Source organism: Mastomys coucha, unplaced genomic scaffold, assembly GCF_008632895.1.
Source record: "Mastomys coucha isolate ucsf_1 unplaced genomic scaffold, UCSF_Mcou_1 pScaffold5, whole genome shotgun sequence".
NCBI lineage: Eukaryota > Metazoa > Chordata > Mammalia > Rodentia > Muridae > Mastomys > Mastomys coucha.
In genome coordinates, this window is record NW_022196911.1 from 94,247,424 (window position 1) to 94,254,892 (window position 7,469).

At 45.3% G+C, this 7,469-nt stretch overlaps 1 protein-coding gene across 10 annotated transcripts in view; it reads left to right on the forward strand.

Annotated features, from left to right (window-relative positions):
• Cdk12 (cyclin dependent kinase 12) overlaps window positions 1-7,469 on the forward strand; it is an 81,928-nt gene that overhangs the window by 69,695 nt on the left and 4,764 nt on the right. For 3 of the 10 annotated variants that reach the window (XM_031354531.1, XM_031354533.1, XM_031354530.1), the window contains one exon: window positions 1,553-1,660. The gene's annotated coding sequence lies outside the window, so the exon portion shown is untranslated. Of the gene's footprint in view, window positions 1-1,552; window positions 2,017-7,469 lie in introns of those variants that run through there. The other 7 variants (XM_031354526.1, XM_031354524.1, XM_031354525.1 and 4 more) reach the window with 3 other exon arrangements.

The window sequence follows — 7,469 nt, forward strand, 5'->3', positions numbered from 1 at the left end:
TCGCTCATGCCTGATTCTGAGTGCTACCCTTAGTCACTCCTTTGCAAGTCCTTTTCTGCCAGTGCTCAGTGTCCATTAGACTTGTGTCACTTGAGGGGGACCTTGGGTTGGAGGCAGATGTCTGAACTGGCAAAATGCTAGGTCTCCATAAAATGGAAGAGAGCAAGACCAATCAGTGATTGTGAAACGCTATGGGCAGCCTACTAGACAGCCAGGCTATGGCAAGTTGATGCTACTGCTGCTGTGTTTTGCTTACAGAAAGAGTCAACAGGACAGATCCTTTGGAGCTTAAGGTGCTTAGGGACATGGTGTCCACATAAACATCCATCTGTGTATATTTGATCCTGTCTGTCCTATCTGCTCCCACCCAAATTATGCTTCCTTCCCTCCTCCATTTTTCTCTTAGCTTTCTTGTAGGCATGGGTAGGCATAGCCAAGCTCCAGAGTGTCCCCATGCCTTGCCACCTGGGTCCTAACTAGTTGCTCTTTATTTTCCTAGTTTGGATAATAGCAGAGGTAGGTATACCAAGACGAATAACACCCTTTCTAGCCCTGAACATCTTACTCACTCCAGAGGTCCCTCTGCCATTTACTTTTGTTCTTGCCTATCACACTCAGAAGCAGGACAGTGCAGCTAGCTACATACTCTTACTACCCTCTGCCCCTTTAAGAGGAATGGAGGTGGGTGCCTAGCTGACTTAACCTACTCACACCTCAAAAAATTAGACATCAGGGCATAGTGCTACCCTCCCAGACTGGCACATGCTACCCTGGCAGAGGTTCAAGCACACCCCCCATGTCATATTCCTACCCTATGTCTTCCTCTACTCTCTCCCTCTCCTCGCATCTTTTTTTTTCTCAGCTCAAAGCACAGCTGAGCCTTAAAAGGGGGGTGGGGGGAGAAAGACCAAGCTGGGGCAGGGGGGTGTAGAGCGCCAATAGCACGTTTTCACCTGCCATTTAATTGGATGTATTTTTAATTAATGGGACCTCAGGGACCAACATGAGACAATCTGATCTCTGAATAGGGACAGGGGAGGGATTGGATAAGGGAGGAGGATTGGGCCACTGGGTGCGGTTACCAGGAACCCGCGCCCATCAATCACTGGCCACTTTGCGTTCTGGCATGGAGAATGGCGAGGTGGAAGGAAAGGGGAGGCACTGGGGAAAGGTGCCAGGATTTCCCCCCCAACTGGCAGGACCTCCAAAAGAGATGGAATTGTGCTGATTGACTCAGGTCTGCAGCCTAAATTTGCAGCCAGAATCGTAGGTAAGGCTGTGTTATGAAAGGGAGGAGGGTAGAACTTTGAGGTCCCAGAAGAGAGAGGATAAGAACTAGGGACCATGGACCTGGGACTGTGGTAGGGGAAATCTGAAAAAGGCAGAGTCTGGGGCCATTTCTGCACATTTCTACAGGAAGTAAGTGCCAAACCAGTTACATGCAAAATGGCACCCAAGTGAGATCTGGTGAATTTGGGTCTGAATCTTAGGACATTAATGTTATAAAGAAGGGAACTTGGAGCTCATCTTGTCTGATTCATTCATTCTACAGATGTGGAAGCCAAGACCCAGAGAGGAAGAACCAATTGAATCCTGCCCTGAAGTTGCTTTATGTTCTGGATTTGGAGAGTTCCTTGGAGCATGGGGCAAGAAAAAGTAGGTGTGTAAGGAAGGAAGAAAGTCAAATGAGAAACGTAAGCAGGATGTCTGTCCTCCACTGCCTGACGTCTCATGTCGCTGTCTCAAGAGTGGGAGAGCAGCTTAGGAAAGCCAGCAGATACAGTTTATAGGAGACAGAATGTGTGGCTTGTTCCAGAGGTCACTATCATTCAGCCACCCTCTCTGTAGAATTCTGCCATGTTTTAAGGCCTAAGGGAAAGAAATGCTTCAGCTACCTCAGCTACTTAACCAAAAGACAAATCTCCCAAGTAAAACTAAAAATTTTTAGTGGAAATCTTATCACAAGTTTCTGTGCTATAATAAAAACAATTGGAAACAGTTATGCTAAAATGTCAAGGATAGTTTACATCTCTTGTCCCATTACTACAATAGAGACAGTGGTGAAATGCAAGCAAGGCCCTGCAAAATAAGTTAGGAATGTTCCTGCATCCATGTAGTATCCTGGCTCTAGAGTCTTAGGTTCTTCTGGCTCTTGCAGTGATGGTTTTTCTGGAGAGAAGGGCACATTTCCAGCTGTCTCTATCTCTGTTCCCTTTATGTTTATATGCTAGGGCCAGGGAGAGAAGGATGAATGAAGGTAATGGAAGAATTTCCTATCAGCTTGCCAAAGGTGTAGCATTTATCAACATTTTCCTGTCTTTTGTTTTGTTTTGTTTTGTTTTGTTTTTTAAGACAGAGTTTCTCTGTGTAGCCCTGGCTGTCCTGGAACTCACTCTGTAGACCAGACTGGCCTCAAACTGAGAAATCCGCCTGCCTCTGCCTCCCAAGTGCTGGGATTGTAGGCGTACATCACCACCGCCCAGCTCCTGTCTTCTTAAAATCTTCAACATTCTTTGATGTGTGCTTCATGAGGCTAAACTGGGGTGGAAGCAAGTAGGATGGAGGGTTAAAGGGCAACACCATAGAATTTACCATGCTCTCTAGCTCTCATCCTACCTTCCTTCTACTCCTAGAACTATCTTCTATTTTAGTAACCTGTTTTTAATCCCACGTCCTTGAGAAAAGCAGGATCTGCCTCTGCAGCTTCCAGCCTTATCCTGATCTGCCTTAGACTGTCAGGGGCTGTCATGGTCTGTTACTCACAGACAGGGTGAGAGGCCCTCATATTCCCCCCAGGGCAGTCTGGAAAAAAATCCTTCTAGGCCCCATTCTACATCTAAGTGCCTCAGGGCTGTCAGTATCAAGAAACTGTGCTGGGGAAGCCGGGCGGTGGTGGCACACGCCTTTAATCTCAGCACTTGGGAGGCAGAGGCAGGTGGATTTCTGAGTTTGAGGCCAGCCTGGTTTACAGAGTGAGTTCCAGGACAGCCAGGGCTACACAGAGAAACCCTGTCTCGGAAAAAAAAAAAAAAAGAAAGAAAGAATCTGTGCTGGGGCTGCCGAGATGGCTCAGTGGGTAAGAGCACTGACTGCTCTACCGAAGGTCCTGAGTTCAAATCCCAGCAACCACATGGTGGTTCACAATCACCCGTAATGAGATCTGACGCCCTGGTGTGTCTGAAGACAGCTACAATGTACTTATGTATAATAATAAATAAATCTTTGAAAAAAATTAAAAAAAGAGAAAGAAAGAAACGGTGCCAAAATCTGTCCTGTCAGGGAGATGAGGAAGAAGAGAAAAGATAGTGTTGATGTTTCAGAACTGAGACCTACAGTTTCACCCATGGGACTGACTGCTCAATATAGTGCAGAACAATCATAGTGAATATTGTGAATATTGTTTGAGGACAGGTGGCTACTGTTCACAGAGCTGCTCTTTCAAGTCTGAAATATAGAGCAGTGACGATAGCACAAGCAAAGGAAGAAAGGTATCTACTTTCAGTATACAAGTCTCCTACTCTCTGTATTGGTCTTGGTAACTGGTTCGTCTCTACTCCAGGTATTGGAGGCATAGTAAAACAGTGACCTTATACTCTGGATATTGTTTGAGGAATAGAGCTACTTTTCAAGTACCTCCTTCTAATTCTGCCAGGTCTACCGTCCTCTTCCAAGGTTATCCCAGGGTGTTAGATCTACAGCCTTAAGTCCAAGTCCAGAACCCCTGCTATGAAGTCCAGAAGAAACTCAGACCCTTTGTGGGAAAATACTTAGATATGAAATAAATATAGTAGAAAAAGATAGCAGCAGCCAGAATTCATTATCTTCTGGGATTAGTCAGCATTGGCCTAGTATTTAGATTTTACTCTAATGGGCCCTTTGCTCCTCCTCCTCCCTTCAGTTCTCCCATGGATGAGACTAGATCTGGAAATCTGAACCTTTTACCCTGATACCTCGAAAGCTATCATGCAGATTCTCCCTATATCTTCCAGGGCCTTAGACAGAAAGGAAAGGAGAGAGAGACATTGACAGGGGTGGCAGTGCCACTGTGCTCATTGGCCAGAGATGAGAGCAGGAAATATCTGTTTCTGAAATAGCATTCTTACCCATCTTCTTCCTCTTACATGCCGATGCCTCTGTGCCCAAGTGTGCCAGCTCGCCTGGCTGGTGATCCTGTTCCCACTGTGCAGGCAGCTAGCTTTCTGCACAGAGCACACACTAGGGTTTCACACTCCTTTGCTCATTCCTCTCTTGTCTGTGTCATGGAATCCTAGGGATGAAATAGAGTGGTCTTGTGGTAGGAAGTTGTGGGCACTGGGGCTTATGCATACATATTTGCCTGTCTGTAAGGGGGAGGAAGAAGGCTGCTGGCAGCTCAGCAGAGCTTAAGGTTCTGATGACTCACAGCAGTGGGGGTGGTTCATGAAAACAACAGAGGGGAAGGGGGATCAAGTCTGTTAGAATTTTCTTTTGCCCCAGTCCTGCCCACTCTGAGCTTAGATGAAAAAAATCTCTCATTAGATTAGGAGATGTCCCAGCTATGAAAAGAAAAGGAGAAGTGGGAAAGAAGTGAACAGGAGAAGCTAAGCTTTCCCAGTGAGGCTTCTCATGAGGAAAGACTGTGCCCTACACAGAGGATATTCGACATCCATTTGTGGCAGGACAGTCAGGAGTCCTGGGCATTTTCCAAAAAAGAGGTTTTCCTAGTAAACAGCTATTACTATCATCCCTCAGGTGCTTGCCTAGAGCTCTGTACCCAGCTAACACAGAAGTTGGGTTTTTTTTTTTTTATTATTATTGTTTTGTTTTGTTTTGTTTTGTTTTTTGAGACAGGGTTTCTCTGTATAGCCCTGGCTGTCCTGGACCTCACTCTGTAGACCAGTCTGGCCTCAAACTCAGAAATCCACCTGCCTCTGCCTCCCAAGTGCTGGGATTAAAGGCATGCGCCACCACCGCCTGGCTTAACACAGAAGTTTTAAGGGGAGGGGCGTGTGTTGTTATTTGTTTGTTCTTGAGATAGAATGTCATTATGTAGCCTAAGCTGACTTGCGAATTTCAAACCTCCTGCCTCATCTCCCAAAGTGCTAAAAGTATAAGCATGTACTTAAGTCAGGGTTTCTATTCCTGCACAAATATCATGACCAAGAAGCAAGTTGGGGAGGAAAGGGTTTATTCAACTTACACTTTTACATTGCCGTTCATCACCAAAGGAAGTCAGGACTGGAACTCAAGCAGGTCAGGAAGCAGGAGCTGATGCAGAGGCCATGGAGGGATGTTCCTTACTAGCTTGCTCCCCCTGGCTTGCTCAGCTTGCTTTCTTATAGAACCGAAGACTACCAGCCCAGGGATGGCACCACCCACAATGGGCCCTGCCCCTTTGGTCACTAATTGAGAAAATGCCTTACCGCTGGATCTCATGGAGGGATTTACTCACCTGAAGTTCCTTTCTCTGTGATAACTCCAGCTTGTATCAAGTTGACACACAAAACCAGCCAGTGCAACTATGACTACTGTCAGAAATTTCTTTTTGAATATTATTTTGTGTGTGAGTGTGTTGCCTATATGTATGTCTGTGCTTACTGTACTGTGGAGACCAGAAAGGAGCAATAGATCCCCTGAAATAGATGGTTGTGAGCTGCCACGTGGGTGCTGGAAACTGAACCTGGAGCAGCAGGTTCTCTTAACCACTGAGCCATCTTTTCGTCCCTATCAAAATTTAATAAGAAAAACAAAAACAAGACAAATACTACTACAAGACAGAACCAGGAAGGATTGTGCTCAGTGTTCTCCTCAGTAGAATCAGGAACCTCGAACCAGACAAGTAGCTAGGGGCACTTAAAGACTGCTGAGCCGATTTCTGAGTTCCAGGACAGCCAGGGCTATACAGAGAAACCCTGTCTCGAAAAACCAAAAACCAAAGAAAAAAAAAAAAGACTGCTGAACCAGGGTGTTGATACAGGCTGAGAAATTGCTGCAGTTACAGATATTCACAAGAGCTGATATTCTGATATTTATTCTGATATTCTTCTCTCACTGGTCAGGTGGCAGCATGCATCTCTCCTCCATCCTTTCTCAGTCAGTGACTGGGACTGGCAGGGAAAGAGAACAGTAGGGACTCTGGATATCAGTAACTCCCTAACTTCTGGTCTCATAGAAAGTTGGGCAAGTGTTTGGTGATGGATCATGAGTTCTTTTTTTGTTTGTTTGTTTGTTTTTGTTTTTTTGAGACAGGGTTTCTCTATGTAGCCCTGGTTGTCCTGGAACTCACTCTGTAGACCAGGATTTCTGTAGAACTGAGAAATCCACCTGCGGCCCGGCATGATCATAAATTCTTTGTTGTTGTTATTGTTGTTGTTGTTGTTGTTGTTGTTGTTTGGTTGTTTCCACCACCACCCAGCATGATCATGAGTTCTTTTTTGTTGTTGTTGTTTGGGGTTTTTTGTTTGTTTGTTTCTCATTACGGGTGGTTGTGAGCCACCATGTGGCTGGTGGGATTTGAACTCATGTCCTCCAGAAGAGCAGTTGGTGCTTTTAACCACTGAGCCATCTCACCAGCCCGGATCATGAGTTCTTGTTTTCTCTTGCTTTTCCTTTTGTTGCTGGAAGGTCAGTGTTCTAGCCAGAGTGCGGGTCCTCTTCCCAGCTACACCTGGAAATCCAAAGATAGCTTTAGTTGGAGAAAGACAGATTAATGTTCTTCATTCAGGAAAATGGAATCAGTTTTACTTTTCCTCTTTCGTGGTGGTATAAGGAGCTTTAGGACCCTGTGCTAAAGCTTAGTTCTGAACTAAACCAACACATCATGTAGCCTTGGATATAAAACTTGTATTAAGAGAGGAACCTAGATATACAGTGAGTTTGTAGGCAGGTATGGGGACTTTAGCTCCAGGAGAAATACTATGTTCTCTGTTCTTGATTCTTTTCCTTCTCAGATTCCTTTCTCTGCTCCCTTTTCTTTTAGCTCCCACCAGCCAGCCCAATTCATGGCCACCTGATTATCTCCAATCTTACCAGACATGATACATAGTTATCTCTCCCTACACATTTCTCTCTCATTCTCCCTCTCCTTTCTTTCCTTCCCTCTCTTCCTTTTTCCCAGCTGACAGATACCTGAATTTGAATTGTTTCTAACACTAAAACATTACCCTGAATTGTCTTCCTAACCACTGCAACCTGACCTGAACCCATGAATGCCTTCAGATTAGGAAGCACTCATCAGCTTCATCCTTCCCTGTACTGTACCCAGGCCTGCACTATTATGTCTGTGGCATCAAGGATCTGCTCTGGAGCAGAGGGTAGTCCTAGAAGTACAACTAAGGCTTTGGCCCTAAATGTGTGTATGCCTGTGCATTGGGCACACTGTTTTATTAGTGTTATTTCAGCATTGTGATGCAGAGAGAGTAAGTGTAACAGCTGCTCCTTGCTTGCAGTGTTTATTGTTACCTAGAGACAACCTCTTGGCTTTTTCCCAG